This window comes from Adiantum capillus-veneris, chromosome 4, assembly GCF_014529385.1.
Source record: "Adiantum capillus-veneris isolate H3 chromosome 4, ASM1452938v2, whole genome shotgun sequence".
In the NCBI taxonomy this organism is placed as follows: Eukaryota; Viridiplantae; Streptophyta; class Polypodiopsida; order Polypodiales; family Pteridaceae; genus Adiantum; species Adiantum capillus-veneris.
Window position 1 is genome coordinate 96,094,278 of NC_140934.1, and position 19,993 is coordinate 96,114,270.

Here is a 19,993-nt window from a genome sequence, read left to right on the forward strand (position 1 = left end):
GATAAAGGCTTATCTTTAGACATTAAATCAAGAGGTTATGGCTATGCATGTGTTGAGACTATTGGTCGACTTGAATGAGGAGACACATAGTTTGTTGACTATGACTTTATTTGATGTTTTCAAGTATTTATATGGATAGACGTCTTAATTACATGTGTTAATATAACTTTTAATGGATCAAATCTCAATCAAGTAAATCATGGTTGTTGTTAACTTTATGTGGCCTTCAATATTCACTTAAGTACTAATATTTATTAAAGTGTAGGGTGTACAAGTTTGCCACAAAACTTATTGTAGTATAGACTAGTGTTGCCTTGTGTACCAACACTTGCAAGTATTATAATATGGATTTTACCTTGAATAGACTCCTAAGTTCAACTTCCACATGTTTAAAATTGGTGATTTAAATTCTACTGATTTTTGAGAAACCAATGTTATTTGTGTTTTTTAGATTCGCAAATTGGGATAGATAAGGCCCCTGTGTTTGAGTCCGCAATTGTTGAACCCCTTGATTCTATTATTTTTGACATGCCTACTCCAACAATACAACCTACTTCAAAAGAGACTAAAATGTCTGCTTAAGAGCCATTTCCATTTGTTGCTACTTCATCTAGTGCAGATGTTGAGGAATCCATATTCACAATTCTTTTGGACTTAAATGGTATGCTATTGAAATGTTCCCCTAAGCTGTCCTCACACCACCAGCCAGTGCAACTAGATCCAAAAAGATATGTTATACTTAGGCCAGGTTGCATCCAATTCTTGAAGTCTATATTAGAGAGGTTTAATGTTGCAATTTGGTCGACGTCTACTTAGGAACAATGTGCTTCAAATTCTTAAAGCAATAGAGAGCTTAGCAAAAGGTACATTGACTTTCTTTGCAATTTGGAATCCAGAAGGTTGCTACATTTGTCAAAGCAATAAATTATTTAGACCTGACAATCCAACCATTGAGGCAATGTTCAAGCCTCTAGCTGCAAACAATTGTATTTTTCCATCCCAATTTGATGGTGAAAAATTGGTTGAAAATATGCTCTTGGAGGAGTTGTCTTCCTACTTGTTTGAGCTGGATGAGACAAGGGATGTGCGGAATTTCATCGCCTCTAATTGTTACAGACAGCCAGCATTGACAACTGCGAGTGAATATAAAGAAATCAAAGATAATTGGAAGCAAAAAAATGATGCTTGGTCAGCCAAGGTGTTCTTTACAAGAAGGATAACTCCTGCAAAATATGACAAAGGTGAAGCTATCCTTGAAGGCAAACACAATCGAGCAAGTGAAGGCAAACACAATCGAGCAAGTGACAAAGGTGAAGCTATCCTTGAAGGCAAACACAATCGAGCAAGTGACAAAACCGACAACAATGACATCAGACGAGCCCAGATACAAGAGATACTGGAAAAGGAAGGTACAACTATTGAAATCATGAAGGTACCACAATTGATCAATCTAGCTAGGCAATTGGGATGTACTACAAAGGGACCATTGAAGGCAACCACTGCAAAGGCTTATATAAGAAAGTTCAAAGCTGATAACAACCTTCTAAGGCTAAATAAAACACACCCCTAAGGTATCTTTCATGACTTGAACCTTGTTTCACATACTTGAATATACATGTGCATGGTATCAAATTTTTCTTTTTGTTTCTTCTTGCATGTTTTTTTTAAAAAAAATCTAGATATCCCATGGAGCAAGCTTGGACAGGTGGTGGACCTTTTGGTAAAGCCCCTCATGTGAAACATATCACAAGTCCTCCATGTAGTGAGAAGGAAAACATTTAACAAAGAGCCTAAGAGGTTGGACAGGTGCTGGACCTTGCACCTTTTCTCCCATTCCCAATCTAGTCTAGCTATCCACTATATTGTATGAAGTGTAGCTTGAACAAGTGGTAGACCTTGAAACAAGAGACCCCTCATCATCAATCCTAGTTTGGACCTATGGTAGATCTTACTTTTTTCCCATTTATAGTGGAGCCTAGCCTAGCCAAGTGGTAGACCTTACTTTTTTGAATGCTTCAAAGAAGCATAGCTTGGAGAAATGGTAAATCTTTGTAAGGTTTCAATTGGGATTTGTTTATAGCAGTGAGGATGGACTTTGGCATCTAATAATACCACAGTGTAGAAAATGTAGAAACTATTTGTATTCTTTGAAATATAATAAATTTCTTGTTTTTCAATTGCAGAGTCATCACTACAAGAAAGTGGGTTGACTATCTGTAGGCATGATTTGAAGGAAGGTTTTGAAGCACCCCCAACGAACCTCATCCAAGGCCTTGTCGTATATATCAATCACCTCCTTGTCACCTACCACTTCTTGTCAAGAATATCAAAAGAGTGCTTGTTTTGGACCTTGAAGGACTGCTTTTGAAGACAGTTGAAACAAAACATGGAGATTCTATGCCATCGAATACTTTGAGCTGTGGATATGGAGTTGCTATAACCTAACAAGAGTGCAACACATCACACAAAAATATTTCCCAAATCATTATAGCAAGTTCAAGATCTTGATGAGTAACATGTGTTGCCAAAATCCAAACATCATGTTAGGATTTAGAAGGGTTTATCATAAAAACTTGAGCGATAGTTGGAAGATGTTTGAGGACTTGGATGCAAAATAATACCTTGATTTTTTTATGATAGTACATATAGGATGATGTGGAATATGCAAGGAACATATCTTATATTTCCAAAGATATGGAGGCAAACACCTGAGCAGCTTCAAAGATTCTTGCAAGAAACGATTATTCCATGGTTACTTGGATGGTTGTATGCAAGAGACAAGAGAGATTATACCCGTAACACAATTGTAAATCAGTATAGTGATCTTGAGACAAATCATGTCCTTCATGTGTACGTGTCAAGGCAATAACATTAAAGAAGGTTGACAATGATCCTTTTTATGGCCAGATGATGTCCTTTTAGTATGATGTGTATTTGTATTACTATATAGTTCAAAGGTTATTTTAAAACAAAGATGTGTCAATTTGATGAACACTTGCATGGAGTGCACCCTACTCTAAGGGGACTTGCATGTATTCTACAGGGTATCCTATTATAAAAAAATTTATTTGTACACGGAGTGCACCCTTCTCTAAGGGGACTTCCATATATTACTCCAGTGTATAGTATTATAAGGAGAATCCTATGTGATGGATCGTGCTCTATTCTAAGGGACTTGTAATGGAGTGCACTCTACTCTAAGAGGACTTCCATGTATTACTAGAGTGTATTCAATTACAAGAAGAATCCAATGTAATGACAAAGCATCCTGCTTTAGAACAAAAATGTGTCGATCAACTATACCCTAGTCTAAGGGGACTTCACTAAATTACTAGAGTGTATTCAAGTCTAAGGAGATTTCAATGTACTTCTAGATTGCATCTTGTTTTTGGGGACTCATTTTACTAGATTATGATTGTGTTTCATCATGATATATTTAAAAATATTTATTTTTGTTCTTTAGCAATTCTATATCATTCCATATCAAGGTTGCATCCATTTGTAACTAGGAGAAACTTATGTTTGATATCAAAATAAACCTTACAAGTATGGAATGGAGAATTCATGGATGTGCAAGAAATATCTTGGTATTGGTACGCATGTTTACCTAAAACATTTATTTTTGTGTCCTTCATATAAAAGATTTTTAGAACCTACAAGTCTTTGAAAGGAAAAATATAAAGTCTAATTGTTTACATTGAGAGAAAAGAAATCATGGACTTTGAATTGTGTGAGAGACCTTGTTTGTGGAGAAAAATGTTTGAATCAAGAATGGTTATTTTACATCCTCCATGTAAGAGAGTTTTGGAAACTAAAATATGCTGAGAGGAAAACCATGGAGTCTAAGTGCATGTATTGAGATGTCAATGTATGCATGCATATCTTTATTAGAGTCTACGCATAATTGGATGCTTCTGGACGTTAACTTCTCCAATTTGTTATAAAATAACATATTTAATGTTTTCTTGTGGGTAGTATTTATTTCACTATATATGTTTTAGGATAATTTCCTGAACTTCAAATTAAACATTCTACTTTGCTATGGAGAAGTACTTAGAGAAATTTTTATGTAAACACGTTTGCTTACCCTTTCACTAATTGTAGCTTAGATAAGAAGTGGACTTTGCATTCCTCCATAGCCTATCTTAGACAAATGCACCTTGAAACTAGCCCTCCTATGTTGCAATTGACATATGCTACACATTTTATAAATGGCTCGTACCTTAAGTGAAGAATTTCTAGATTAGAGGTGTGTGTTGCTTTGATGCCATGCACAAGTGGGTTTATTTCTCAATGGGTGCTAGCTTGGACAAGTGGTGGACCTTGAATCAAAAATTCAGGTCCTCCATTTGACCTTAGCTTGAACAAGTTGTGGGCCTTCAAACCAATGTCTCCATGTTAAGATAAGTTGTAGGTAGGACAATAGAGTATAAACAATGAAAATGGAATCAATGTACTAGTCTCTTGATGGTGCAACCACCCAAAACCATAATTTTTCTTGGCCAATGTTTCTTTCAAATGTTTAGTCTAGTACAAAACGTCAACACCTTGTACATGATATATTGAAAAGCTGTCCAATCTGGGAATTGGGATTTTCCCACTTTACCTAATATGGTCTTAAAACACAAATCACAAAAAATTCAAATATTCCATAAATAAATCACAAAAACTGTAAAAAATTCATATAAAGTCACAAGAAAATAATAAAAACTCAAAAATTGATTGGAAAAAATCCAATAGATCATAAAACCTTGAAAAATTCCATAAAAATACTAAAATTCACGAAAACTATAGAAAATTCACAAAAAAAATTTGTAAAATAAAACAAAACTTTCCTTTAAAAGTCATTAAAAATCATAAAAGTAATTAAAAATTTAGAAAATTCAAAATTTCACAAAATATTAAGAAAAATAAAAAGAAAGTCATCGAAAGTACCAGAAAAAGCTAGAAAGACCCAGAAAAGGGGAAAAAAAAAGCAAAGCCAGAGAATCACACCAAACAAACCACGCAGAAGCGAACGAGTCAAAAGAAAGAAAAGCCAGGAAGTGTACCACAAAAACAAACCGCAAAAAAGCCAGAAGAGCCGCAAACCGAGCAAACAACGGAACAGTCAAAAATAGATGGAGAATACCCGCAAAAGGCGAGCAAAAAGGCCAACTTGGAGCAGTGGAGTGTCAGTCAAATTTCAAAAATTCTGCAAGCTAGAAATTGGCTAGTGCAATAATTGCACTACAAATTGAGCTTCCATAAACAGACACAAATCTCGATGGATTGCAAATTAGGCTATTCAAGGCCCAGATTTTCATTGTTTCAAAAGGTTGCAATCAATTGCTAGAGTTAATCAACTCTTGTGAGTCTAAAGAGCACTCAATTGCAAAAGTGATTTGGCACACACAGTTTTATCAAAATCGAGCAGCAAAAATTCAGCTAATCAATACCAAAATCTGCTAGGAGAGAGTCTTTACATAACCAATCGACATGGACTCATCTCGAGCTGAGAGTTCAAGTACAACAGAGCAAGTCAGTAGCAGTGGCAATACAGGTACAACTGCAACAGAGTAGATTTTACAGTTATATGGCTATAATAGAGATAAAGTCTTATATGCAGATTCAAAAGGCCATAGATACTTGATGAGCAATAAAAGCAGCACAGGAGCCAAGATTCTATTGATCAGAGTAAATCCAAATTCAGGGAACTCCCAGATGCTCACAGACTTTAGTGGAGCCAGGTATTGCAAGCTCAAAGATGAAGTGCAGATAGAAGTGCAAAAAATTGACCCAAGTGGTTATCCACAAATTTGCACAAACCAGCAAAACATACAGCTGGTGCATATGCAATCAGGGTCATTGTACAAAAAATACAGTGGTCAGATCTATAGTTGAGAACTAGAATTGCAAGATCCAACATATCAACCAATAGAATCCAATCTAATTGGAGAATCGAGCCAAAGACGGTATAAAGGTCTAGACGAAGCATTCTACATCTAGATGCTTAGTGTTTTAAAAGAAAATGCCGACAACTTGGCAAGCACAAAAACAAAAGCTCCTCAGCAAGAGCTTGACATGACAGAACCAAATGAAATACCACCAGTCATGGCGGTATTGCTCAAATTGTGGACGAAAAGGTGGAATTTTTTTTGAAGATTGTCAAAGAAATCCAGACAATAGGGATACATTAACAACTGCCAAGCAAGGTACGAAGAAAATTGGAAGTGCGAATCTCGATGTAAGTGCATTTAGCTTGTCACTTTTAATGCAATCGGATGATTCTGCATTACCATTAAAAGCACCAATAAAAACACTACAAGTTCAAAGTCAACATAAAGATGCACAGGCACCTGAAAAGCTTAAAATTGATCCTTTGAACAACAAATTCCTGCATGAATTTGGTCAAGGTGTCCAGATATCACCGAATGTTGAAAAGACTGTTAGGTTTGCAAATGATTCTGCATCCACTGCCACAAGTGTGCAATCATTCACGAGTCTAAGGGAGACATCAAACAGAATGTTGTTAGCCTTGTATGGTACACATAATTCATATTCACACTATGTAGACTAAAAAGGAAACTGTACAAAAAGGATCAACGAGTGTTTGAACGGCCCACATACCAACTCATAGAAGTGAGTCCAATGATAGATAAAAAAGGATAGTTCATTTCAGAGCAAAGAATCTATTATAGCCCATCCTCTTTAGAGTTGAAGGATATTACCCGAGTGAACCTAGAAATCTATTTAGAGCCAAACTCTTCTCCATCAAAAATCAAGCTTCAATGTTGTAACCAAACAAGCATATACTTTGATCAAAACAGTCATAGATATAGACGAGAGTCTAGCATCTATTGTGCCTTGGGTCCTGAAACCACAGAACCTCATATCATAGGAGACCCATGGGATAGACAATATCAGGGCAAAGATAATGCTAATTACAGCTTGACTTGGGGAATAATTTGTCATGTTTCAAGGAGATACATAGGAAACTATGCAGAAGGTTTGCAGATGCCAAACATCAACAGTGCTACCCAATGTGTACCTTCACAGTCCCAAAAGATGAGACTAAACCAGAGCCAAACAATTTTGAACTCTTACAATGAAGCAGGCTATAGTGATCACCCTAGGAAGAGGGGAGCTGCAAATCCATCAAGCTCAGCTTATGTACCAGGAAATGCTACACCAGTTTAGAATCCTTAGAGCCTTTAACCAACAAACTCCTTCAAAGCAGAAACCATTGAAAGATCATATGGTTGTTGGAAGTTTCCAATTGACCCAGATTCCATCAAAATCTACAAACAAATGTTTATATGAAGATCATCAAGGACAGAAGTTTCAGTTGATCTCCATAAGTCAAAGTAAAAAACCGACAAGTCCCATAGTGTTCAAATAGTTACATGTGACCAAGCTCACGTATGCTTATCAAGATGCAGATGGTAATGAATATCAACAAGATCACGACCTAGTACAAACTCCTACGGATGGTAAGATTGAAGTAAAAGACTATCTAAAGATGATGCAAAGCCTCAAGCTGGCAGAACAGGTCATAGAAAAGTCAAAATCAATGAAAGCTAAATTCCAGAAAGCTACACAAAGTTCACCACCGAAATCTCCTCCGAAGAGACAGATTCTTCCAGAAAGTACAGTGGATCTTCTAAGGTCAAAGGTTACTCAAATGCAGACAGATAATGCTCAACAATTGCAAAAAGGTGCAATAACAGTCAATGGAGTCAGCATCGTTGAAGCAAGTGATCAAAGCAAAGAAAATGCAAAAAAAGTTCAACCACAGGACACTACCACAGCAAAGCAGTCAATATAGAAAGGAATCCTAAGATGATCAAGTGCAACATTGTTGGTGAAAACGAAGAAAAGTTGTCAAGAGAAGTAAAGCTATATTTTCAGTTAGACAAGAATCTCATGTCTTTTCACACTTGGAAAAGATGTGGCCAACCACAGCTAGAAGATGCTCTTGAATTTGTGAGCATATATGGAGACAAACGAGCAGAATGCTGGGGAATCATCTCCACCACCATTGAAGTAAGTTCACAAATTATCATAGCTCAATTCCACGTGATCACAGCAAAAGATATGCCATACAACATCATAATGGGAATGCTAATGACCCAAAAGGTCCTAGAGATACAAAGTTCAATAAAGATGGAGTCTTCAGAGACAACCAAGAATGAAGACCAAGATTCGTCACTCGCGGACGACAACATAAGGTCCTAGAGCACAGTTAAAATGAAGACTTATATCAAAGCAGATCTTATTGAAGATGATTCATCTCCATCAAACAGAACTTCAGAAGAGCTTAAAGTAAATCAGGCAATAGCAAGTGTAGATCAAATAGAACAAAGAACAACCATGAAATCTATTGGGCAGAGAATGCCACAAAATCCAGAAGTTAAGAAGAATGAGTTTGCAAAAAACCAGGAAGCAATAGGAAGTCCAAAGATCCAGACATTGCTAACTGAATCAGCTGATGTAATTTAGATTAGAAAACAAAGTCTCAAGCTACCCTCCATAGAGACACAATTAAATCAAGATAAAACCATGGAAAAAGCTGGGCAAACATCTTCAATAGAACCAACAATGAGAATAGCTATAGTTCTCAGCATTAGAAAAGGAGCAAGTGTCAGATGCAATGCTCTATTGGATAAAGAAGCATAGTACAATATGGTTGCAAACAACATTCAGAACATTCTAGAGATTACTCAGGGCAAGCCAGATAATAGAGAAATCATGGGTAAGGCTACAAGTCAAGAAGAAATGGTTGCTACTCTTAGCATCCAAAATCATGAAGAGCAGGTAAAGTTCCAGGTAAAGCCTTCAAAGGAAATGCATGCAAATGTCATCCTTGGACATCAGTGGTTAGACCAACACAAGGCCTAAAAGAAGATACAATGCTAATACTCTCTTTTCCAAGAGGCAGCCAGCAACATTTACAGGTACCGTTAATGCTAAATTCAAAGTTACAAAAGTCACAAGAATCAAAGACAAACCTTGCAGACAAAGGTAAAGCTAAAGTGGAACTTCCACCGATTAGCACAAAAGGTGTGACAGCATGTGCCTCTATATCAAAGAACCCTCATGGATTAGCTTCTTCAAGCAAGTCAGGCTTTCAAAACTTCAAGTCAATTGCTGACACAACTGAAACCTCTAAGGAGACACCCAAAACTTAGCAAAGATATATCAGCCAAAGTACTCAAGAAATCAAAGGAAAGTCAATCAAGTGTTTGTTCCAAGCAGTTTAGTCAAATTCAATGATCTGGTTTGGATTAAGGATGGGAAATCAACACAGAAAGACAAACACATGGGATGGATAGCATCACAATGCGGCTTAAAAGAACAGAAGTACTATGGAGATAACAGACAAATATGGGTACCAAAACCGCATGTACGGTTAGAGCATATGAAGTAATGTCAAGTCCCTCCCAAGAAAGAAGTCCCACAAGGTATCAACCTCGACATATCCTAGGATACCTAAGAAGCAGGTATACAACAGAACCACATCAAAAGATGCTAAAGTCTACCACAACTCTCAAGAAGATACAGGAATAAAGAGGGATCTCAAATAATCTTCCTCTTAGACAAATATTCTACATAGGTTATACAAAGATTTGGCTACCATTCAATCACAAGCCAACTGCAACTAGGCTAGACCTGCATGAAGATCTCAAGAACTCAACAAGACCTAGAGCTCAACAAAGTTAAAAAAGGAGTTACAAAGGTCCTCAAAAGATTTGGATTCCCAAGTCTTCCAATAAACCGAGTCAAAAGCTAGATGTTGACACCCAACAAAGGCCTACAACAACATCAAAGACTTCTTACAACAGGCCTAATTGAAGAATCAAACAGATAATGGAGTCTTCCTCATCAAAGAAGGACAACCTAACCAGTGCGAATGCAGATTTGAAGATGATGAAACAGGTATGGAAAAAGAAACCTTCAATGCCAACTTGGTCCTTCACTAATCCTCGTTTTGAGGATTCAAGTTTACTTTTACCTGAAGAATTGTTTGTAGTAAGCACAAGAATGTATAAATTCAACTCACCAGGGTGCAAAAAACACTCTTTGGCATAGTCATAGTCGGGTTGTTGAGCCATAAAATGAGCAAATCATTAGTCCCAAACCTTCAAGTCATATGAAACTCTGTGCTAAGAGTTGTAGCTATTAGGCTTACGCTCAAGCTGGAAGATTTGAGCATATCTAAGTCGTGTCGCTCATGTTGGATGAGATGAGCATAAGAGTTAAAGTCTATTAACTTACAATTGGTGGAGTGTTGTAGAGTCCAACACTCATGCACAGTGCACAGTAAGATGAGATCACATATCCTCGTTAACGAAAACCATTCTTAAAGGGGTGCTAGCTTGCAAAGCCATGTCATATGCTTTTGTAGCTACACCATCTTTTTGAATTACCCCTCAAAATCTTTCTTGCATAGCATATTATTTCCCATGCATTTCAATGATGCATAAATAGGATGTCCCATCATTGGACATATGCATTAGACACTCTTTTTTGCTTCCACCTATGCACCTTGAGTGGACTACAACAGGCAAACCAATGTTCCGTCATGATACCCTCTCATATTCGTTAACTTTTTAATTCCATATCTACCAGCAAATAATCACTTGATACTTTATTAATATTTCCAATGGTAATAAATACCCCAATAATGCACGTATCCCAAAGGCGCTTTTTCCCACTGGGTTTTTCCCTTTGGTCATGCAAGTATTAGACCCTAATTTAGAACCTCATCATTCTACTTCCCTTGTACATACTTTTCATAAATAAACAGAAGCCTTCTCATTATGCTATTACAACGGACAAATGTGACATCATCTCTCACATCAGACATATATGGACCAATCAAGATGCTGCAGCAAATTGAACCTCATCAACAAATTCAACGACAAATGAAGACAATCAGCCCATCAACAACAAATCAAAAACCTTCCACAACCTCCACGAACACTTTTCAACAATGTCCGAGGAAGGCCACTAAAATTGGAAGGGGGGAATGTTAACTGAGTCAACGTCAATTAACAGAAGCTGCTAAAGACCGAAGACATATGGATGCACATTCAAAGATCAACACAAAGAAGCAGTGAAGATTGCAGCTACACATTTTTCACGTTTTTCCAAAATGGTCACGTATTGTAAATTCCCAATTTATTTCAAGCCATTGTAATATTTTAATGTGTTACAGACTCAATGGGAGTTTGAAGTTGTAAAGAGCAGGTCAATTAGTGTGCCTAGGTAGCAGATTCAGTAAGTGGTGGAGCCCTAAAGGCCTTGGGTGCCTGGACATTGTATATTTTTTCCCTAGGTGTATAAGGCAGTGTGTAAAAGAAATTAGGGTTCTCAAGCTTATTTGCTGAGAGCACTCTTTAGAGCTCTTGAGGTGTGTGGCTATGGAGTCCTTGAGCTTCTCCTTGCTCATGAGACTTGATTAACATTAATCAATGATTCATTCTCTTTCACTATGCCTCTCTCATGCTTCTTATGATTGCCTATGATGCTTATATTAGCTAGATCTTAACTAATTAGTGGTTAATCCCTCTCTAATCTTGTGTGTTTGTCCTTTCTTGCTTGTGTGTGCATGTAGGTTTGATTGGAGTCTGGTGCTCGATAGATCTATGTGTGTGTGCTTGCGATTAGTGTGTTGCATGATAGGATTAGTGTTGTTGCATCTTGCAATCGTTAGTGTGTGTGATTGGGTTGATTAGAGGTGAAGAGAAGTGGATGTGGAGATTGCCCTTCATTGTGGCTTAGCTCCTCCATAGGCCGAGAAGCTCACCTCATAGAGTTAACCATTTGTTTTGCCATGATTAGCTCACTAACCGTGTGAGTGTTTCCATGCCCTAGCCGGGTAGCTCATCCCTCCGGATTGATAATTTGTTGGTCATTGGAGCTATGCAATGATGGGACCCCTAACAAGGATTGAAAGTTCAAATTGATTTTTTCATTAAAAAAAAGAAGTATTTTCCATTCCTAGAGTTACTAGAGAGACATATAGACACTATGAGTAACGAAATATCTCAAGTTTTGGCAGCAAAGGTTTCGAAGCTTGCATTTAAAATCATTGTAGTCCCATGTTTAGAGTTGATAGAGTTCCTGTAGCTTATGTTTTTGGAGGGAACACTTGTAAATTGAAGGAAGGACAAGAGAAGAAGGCGGTGGCTACCTAACAATGAATGTCATTTTGGCTATTTGTTGGTGCAAAAAAGCATCACCTAAAATGTACTATTTAACATTTTCATTTTCTCTCTCTAAGATGACATGGAACTTCTTACAGGGCCCAAAAGTGAGTCCAAAGTTCTCCTAATGCATGCACATCGTGCAAAGTGGCAAGATCGCCAGTTTTGTGCTTGCCTTGCCTCCTTCTCCATTGGAATTGTGGCCTCTGTCATGGGATTTTCAGAGAACTACAGCTTTGCTCCACAGGAGGATATCCAGTCCGAATATTACTTCTTTGAGCAGGTACAATTGATAATAGTTGGATAAATTTACATTTGCTTTGCATTTTTAGCCACATGATGTAAATCCGTTGTTTCATGTATTCTAACCTTTTCAAATGCTCTTGAAGGTGGAAATCCTTGTCCATATATCTTATCGTCATGCAGAGGTGGAAGTCGATGGAGTGGAGAGCTTTAAGGACTTGCAGGTGATCATACACGAGTACCATTTCTACATTAGTGATGATCGCTCCCACATTGCACAGTTTGTGCATCATTGTTTCCAGCAACATGATCTTTTCCTTTGAGAGCGTCACATCTCATACTCTTATTTCTATATTTATGTGGATGGTTGTGGTGTGCAACTCAAAAGCACGCTCAATTATTTTGGTTGTATAGATGGCACCATAGCAATGAAATATCTTGCATTTGGAGCTTCTTTGAGTCGGTCCATGAAAAGGGAGAGCACGACGGTGTAGGTGCTTGTGTGAAGTGTGCTCTTCGTCAATTTCAACTTCAGCAGGATAGCAACCAATTTAGAGATGCTAGACAGGTTGTGGAGTGTGCTCATGGCACATGGATGTGACTCATCTCCAACCAATGGATGCTCAGTATGGAGGTGCTTTTGGTGTATGGATAGCCAGGATATTGATCTCACTAGTTGGGACTGTGACACTATATCAGGTATGCACCAGTTGCACAACATTCAGAGCACCACAGCCAGGGATTCCACCATCTTTACTAGGCACCACTCATGATTTTGTGATGTGTGTGTGTACATGGCGAGTGGGTAGATTGCACCATGATAGAGTGGGCTAACAGGTGGACACTATAGCCTCTTTCACAATCACAAGCTATGATCACATCAAGCAGCTCCATTAAAAGCAAGATCACACAGTTCTCAGATGATGTTGATACTCTCACAGATTACTTGGTAGAGGGGGATGTTTTTGTAGTTATTGTTGAGGAGGGGAATGTGGAGGGAGTTGACTACTATGTTCTTAGATGCACCATGGCAAAGTTTGTGCTTCACAAATCCATTGTGGATGATTATGATGAGTCATATGATGGTCACAGTATGGTTATTTCAAGGCACTATTTTCAGCAAGTGCATGGATGTGGGGCATTACATCAGTATGGTTATTTCAAGGCACTATTCTCAGCAAGTGCATGGATGTGGGGCATTACATCCATTTTGTACAGTATGAGTGGTCGAAGGTGGCCATATAGTACTCCCATCTTGTCCTTGTTGTGAAGCTACGACTGGAGAGGATTGTCAGCAAGAATAAAGGGAGCACCCCTTGCTGGCATTTGGGTTCATATGATCATGAGAGCATCATGAAGACAATGTCCAATAGAGCAGGAGCTACAGACCTTACCGATGACACTGGCGCTCATTTCGGAGATGACAGCTGTGATGATGAGTGCTAGCAATGACCCCTTCATTTCTGCTATTTATCATTTTATCTTTTTTCATGGATCTTCATATTATGGTGTTGTACCTTCTCTCATTCATTTGTAGTTCATTTCTAAATTTACCATTAGTATGTTTTTATTTAGGTTTAGCATTGATCTACTTTTATTAAAGGTTCATGGCCTTCTATTGTTGTCTCAATTGTCATTAGCGAGACGAATGCCAATTTGTTGAGATAGATTGCGATGGCCATATAACTTTGCAAGGGTGGCGATCGGCATTCTTCCCAAATCCTATAAAGTTTCATGGCCATATGTTCCCGTCTTGTTGGTCCAAGGTAGCAAAATTGCCAATTTTTTTGCTTTGGGCTCGCCAAGGGCCCAATGACCAAAAGTTGGCGATTCTGCCACTCTTCATCATCGAGACGGATTTTGATAGCCAGGAAATTTTGCAGGGGTGGAAAATAGTTTGTTTTCCCTGCCCTTCATGGCTATCTATTCTCACCTCATCGATCCAAGGCAACACAATTGCCAATTTTTTGGCTTTGGGCTCACCAAGGGCCAACAACCAAAAGTTGGCAATTGTGTCACCCTTGACTATCGAGACGGATTGCAATGGCTATGAAGCTTTGTAGGGGTTGATGGGAATGGGATCGTTCTAGCTATAGTGGATGAAAGAGAAACATTGTGCACAATGTGAGTGTGTGTTGGCTAGGTTATCACTCAAGCAAATTAGGTTCCAAGATCAATTATCTTGGACTCATAAACACGATATTGACTTGTTTTTAAGCCATCACAATCTCATCATAAACAAGAGAGATAGACTTGTGTTTATCCATTCATGAAATGAGCTTTAAGTAGATCTACAGCCTTGCACCACTGCATGTGGGATAATTCCACCTTTTCTCTCCTGGACTCACTCTAATGACTCTAGGACAAAGCTCGCACATTACAATTCTCCCCTTACGGTTTGGACTAGGAAAAATACATGGAAGATTCTTTATCCACTAAGGATGACAATACAAGAGGAGTCCTCCCCTTGAACTTTGGGCTACAACTTGATAAAGAAAGACAACACTCCAATCCAAGAGCACAGACAACATACATCCCCAATCCAAGAGACAAACAACATAGAACTCTAATCTAGGAGCCACAGCGCAAAAAAATGCTCTAATCCAAGAGAAAAATCCTAAAAATGTTCGCTTCGCTCTAATCTAAGAGCACCTTCGTCTATTTCAATGCTTTGTCTTCAACTGCTTTTGTTGGGGTATAAAGCCCAATGTGGTCGCCCAAGTAAGTGGGCGGGCCGCCAGGTATGTACACATATTCTTTTGTAAAAATCTAATAAGAACTCACTATGCTCTACACATTACAGTAGAGCGAGTTCACCATATCGTCGTGCTCTTCTTCTCGCACTCTCTCTCGCGTCACACTTCCGCTCGTACTCCTTCAACTGGTATCAGAGCTCAGATCGAGGCTCGAGGCAGCATTTGCAGGTAGCCAAAGTCACCTACTCAGATCGGAGTGAGATTCGACAGGCGAAGACACGGCCCCAATTCCGGTAGGTAAGCCCGAAGGGCTTGGTGTTCTCAAAATTTCATTTTGAGGTCATCTCGGCCACCGTTCGGCTTCGACAAAGATCTGCGCAGGCCATTTTCGACTACGTGGTCTCGGTGGGTACAGATTCGACTCTACAATTTTGGGGTTTCGGCCTACGACTGCAGGTGCTGAGGATATCGACACTCCCAGAGTGCTGATTTGTGGCTGTCTACACATCGAAGGACGGCTCACAATTCTTGGAGGCGTGTCACATACGACACGGGCGCATCTACACACAGACTGTAGGCGACAGCCACTAGTTCATCAGGTAGCTTGTGTTTGCTGCTTGATATTCCAGATTTCATCCTGACATTGCAGGTACTTCCACATGGGATGTATTGTCAAAGATGATGTATGTCTGTTGAGGGTTTGTTGGCTGTGAGTCACGCAGCAAACAACCGCCGCAGCGGTTACAGCATACAATGGGAAATTTGTGGATGTATGACTTTGTGGGAATTCTATGTACTGTCAGATTCACTGTAGCCTTTGTTGAGGGTCGAGTGAGGTTTTATTGAGCTGGGGGATTCTCGAATGTTGAGATCCTTTCGGTGATACAGGTCTTGGAGCGATCCCTCGAGCACCCTTAGATAGGCAGCTAGGATGTATTGACTGTGAGTTAGACAGTTGGGATTGCATCTTTGCTTTACTGCCGTTGAGGCATTGTCACAGTCTATGCTTATAGGACAGTGAGAGACAGTACAGGTGCAGGACAGGTTTACCCACAGCTTACAGTGTTAGAGAGACAGTGGTTTTTTGAGCTGTTTTTTGGTCTGTTTTTTTGGTACACCAGAGCCATTTTACAAAGGAGACTCTGCCAAAATTTATGTAGAATCTGAAGCTTTCTTGGTTCATTGGACAGGTTGATATTGGTTCAGAGGTCAGTTTACAGGGGAAACTCCGCCGAATTTTCCCAGGAAAGTAAACTACTATGAAGCGTAGCTATGGCTGGATCACAGGACACTGCTCTTTACAATATCAAGAAGCTGGATGGAACCAATTTCCCATTGTGGAAGAAGCAGATTTGGCACATGTTGGTACAAAAGAAGCAGATAAAACCTATAAAGCTCAAGGGGATAAAACCAGAAGATATGGACGAAGATGAATGGAACGAAATGGATGAATTGGCACTTTCTACCATTATGCTGACTTTGGCAGAAAGCGTTTACTTCAATGTAGCAGACGAGATGTCGGCTTATCAAGCATGGACAAAGCTGAGTGATCTTTATGAGAAGCAGAGTAAAGCTTCACAGGTCTACTGGCTTAAGAAGCTTGTTGACTTGAAGATGAAAGAAGGGACCCCTATGTCCAATCATCTGAATGAATTCAACACCATCGACAGTCAGTTGTCAGCTCAAGGTGTCAAGTTTGATGAACCTGTTAGAGCTATGTTCCTGTTGATCACATTGCCGGAAAGTTGGGACACTTTTCGCACAGCTTTGAGTAATTCTGCACCTCCAGATGGTTTGAACATAGCAGGTGTAGAAGGAAGTCTGATTACTGAAGAAACCAATAGAAAGACAATGGACAAAGGCAAAGGAACAGCCTTAGTTGTCAGGGGAAGGACCAAAGAAAAGTACAAAGGTGGAAAGAGGAATCACTCTTGTAGCAAGTCCCGCAGTGCTAAAGGCAAGAGTGACATAGAATGCTACCATTGTGGCAAGACGGGTCACATGAAAAGAGACTACAAAGAATGGAAAGCATAAAAAGGCAAAGAGAAAGCTGAAGACCATGGTGAGAAGAACAAGTCCTCAATGAAGATTCAAGAAATAAATGTGAAAAACATTGTTGCAGAGGATGACAGTCTAGTGTCACGAGACATCTACTTCTTGAAGAATACAATGGACTCAGCTCTTCTTACAGCATCTAATAGAAATGCACTGAGTGATTGGATTATAGACTCAGGGGCATCACTTCATGTGTCTCCAAACAAGGAGTGGTTTACCTCTTATGTGACCACTAAAGATCATGTTCGGCTAGGCAATGGGCAGACATGTGAGATCTTAGGTGTTGGAGATGTTCAATTGAAGTTTCAGAATGGCTCTTCTTTCACGCTGAAGAATGTGAGACATGTTCCCGCAATTACAAAGACCTTGATCAACACAGGTTTACTTGATGATACTGGCTACGTCACCACTTTTGGTCAAAACATGTGGAAGATATCCAAGGGTTCTATGACAGTAGCACATGGAGTAAAGTCTAGAGGACTTTACATGATTTATGTATCAAATGTCTCTAAAAATGTAATCAATGTAACCGAGCAGCCGAGCGTTTCTTTGTGGCATAGCCAGTTAGGACATATGTCCAAGAAGGGAATGGAAATCTTGTCTCGTTCTGGTTATTTGCCTGGCTTGTCATTTAATGATTTTGAATTCTGTGAAAATTGTCTGTATGGTAAGCAAACACAGCAGCCACATAAGCATAGAAGCAGTAGAAGAGATACACAGTTGGCACTTATTCATAGTGATTTGTGTGGACCTATGCCTAACCTATCTCTAGGGGGAGCTTCTTACTTTATGACATTTATAGATGATTACTCGAGGAAAGTATGGGTTTACTTTCTCAAGCACAAGGATGAAGCGTTTAGTGTTTTCAAAACGTTTGTGACACTTGTGGAGAATCAGAGTGGCAAAAAGCTTAAATGCTTACGCACTGACAATGGTGGAGAGTATGTTTCAAAGGCCTTTCAGGACTTTTGTGAGTCAAAAGATATAAAACGTGAACTTACTACTCCTTAAAATCCTCCTCAAAATAGTGTTGCTGAGAGGATGAATAGGACCATACAAGAGAAGGTCAGAAGTATGTTGTCTAATGCACAGCTGCCAAATGGGTTTTGGGTTGAAACTGTATCAACAGTTGTTCATCTTGTAAATAGATCTCCTATCAAGGTTTTGCAAAAGGATTCAGTGCCAGAGATGGTATGGTCAGGCAAAATGCCCTCATACAAGCATCTTAGAGTCTTTGGCTGTGAGGCATATACTCACGTTCCAAAGGAATTTAGGAACAAACTTGAGCCAAAGAGTAGAAAGTGCATCTTTCTAGGCTATGGTAATTCTGGTGAGATGGGGTACAGACTTTGGCATCCCGAATCCAGAAAGGTTATCCGCAGCAATGATGTTCACTTTAATGAATCCAAATATCATTCTAAACCAAAGAGGGTTGAGGAGATTAGAAGAGTTGTCTTCCAAGAAGATGGACCTGCACGTGCAAGACAAAATGTCAGGGCTCAAGAGGAGCAAGGACAGGATAGACTGGAACCACAGGTTGTGGCTGAGCCTGAGCCACCTATTGTGCATATTTCTGGGCGTATCACGCGACCTCCTGATAGGTTTGTTCCATCTATGAACTATGTCATGTTGATTGATTGCAATGAGCCTTCATGTTAAAAGGAAGTAGTGCAAATGAAGGACTCCGGGAATTGGAAATTGGCCATGCAGTCAGAGATGACAGCTCTGCATAAAAACCAGACATGGAAGCTAGTTAAATTACCACATGGCAAAAAGGCTCTACCTTGTAAATGGGTTTACAGGTATAAGATCACCGCTCATGATAGTCAGCCAAAGTACAAAGCAAGGCTTGTTGCCAAGGGCTTTAAGCAATAACAAGGCATTGACTTTGATGAAGTCTTCTCTCCGGTGGTCAAGATGACTACATTGAGATGCTTTCTTGCATTGGTTGCCATATTAGATTTGGTGTTGCACCAAATGGATGTCACGATAGCGTTCTTGCATGGTGATTTAGATGTGGAAATTTACATGCAGCAGCCAGAAGGTTTTGTTGAGAAAGGCAAGGAAGATTTGGTATGTCAGTTGTTAAAGAGTCTTTATGGCTTAAAACAATCACCGAGGGCATGGTACCATAAGTTCCACAAGTTTATGCTTTCTCAAGGCTACAAACGTAGTGAGTTCGATCACTATCTATATACAAAGAAGGCTAAGGATGGCAGTTGGTTGATCCTTATTTTGTATGTGGATGACATGTTGATTGCTGGCAAGCACTTGGAAGAAATTTCAGCTTTGAAGTCAAAGATGGCAAAATCGTTTGACATGAAAGATATGGGTGAGGCAAGTCATATACTTGGTATGCGCATTGAGAGAGACAGATCAAAGAAGTTGATTTGGTTATCTCAAATAGAGTATATTGACAAGGTTTTGCAACGTTTCAATATGGAGAAGGGAAAGGCATTGAGTGTTCCATTGCCACCATATGTGAAACTTAGCAAACAAGATTGTCCTGTGTCTGAGGAAGAACAAGCTGAAATGGATAAGATTCCATATGCGTCTGCAGTGGGTAGTTTGATGTATGCAATGATTGCTACTCGCCCAGACATTGCATTTGCAGTGGGAGTAGTAAGTCGATACATGTCAAACCCAGGCAAGAAACATTGGGAGGCAGTGAAAGGAATATTGAGATACCTGAAAGCTACAAAGAGTATGCGCATATGCTATGGGAGTCAGGAGCTAAGTGTAAAGGGTTTTATAGACTCAGATTATGCAGGTGACTTAGACAACCGAAGGTCTACGTCAAGGTATGTC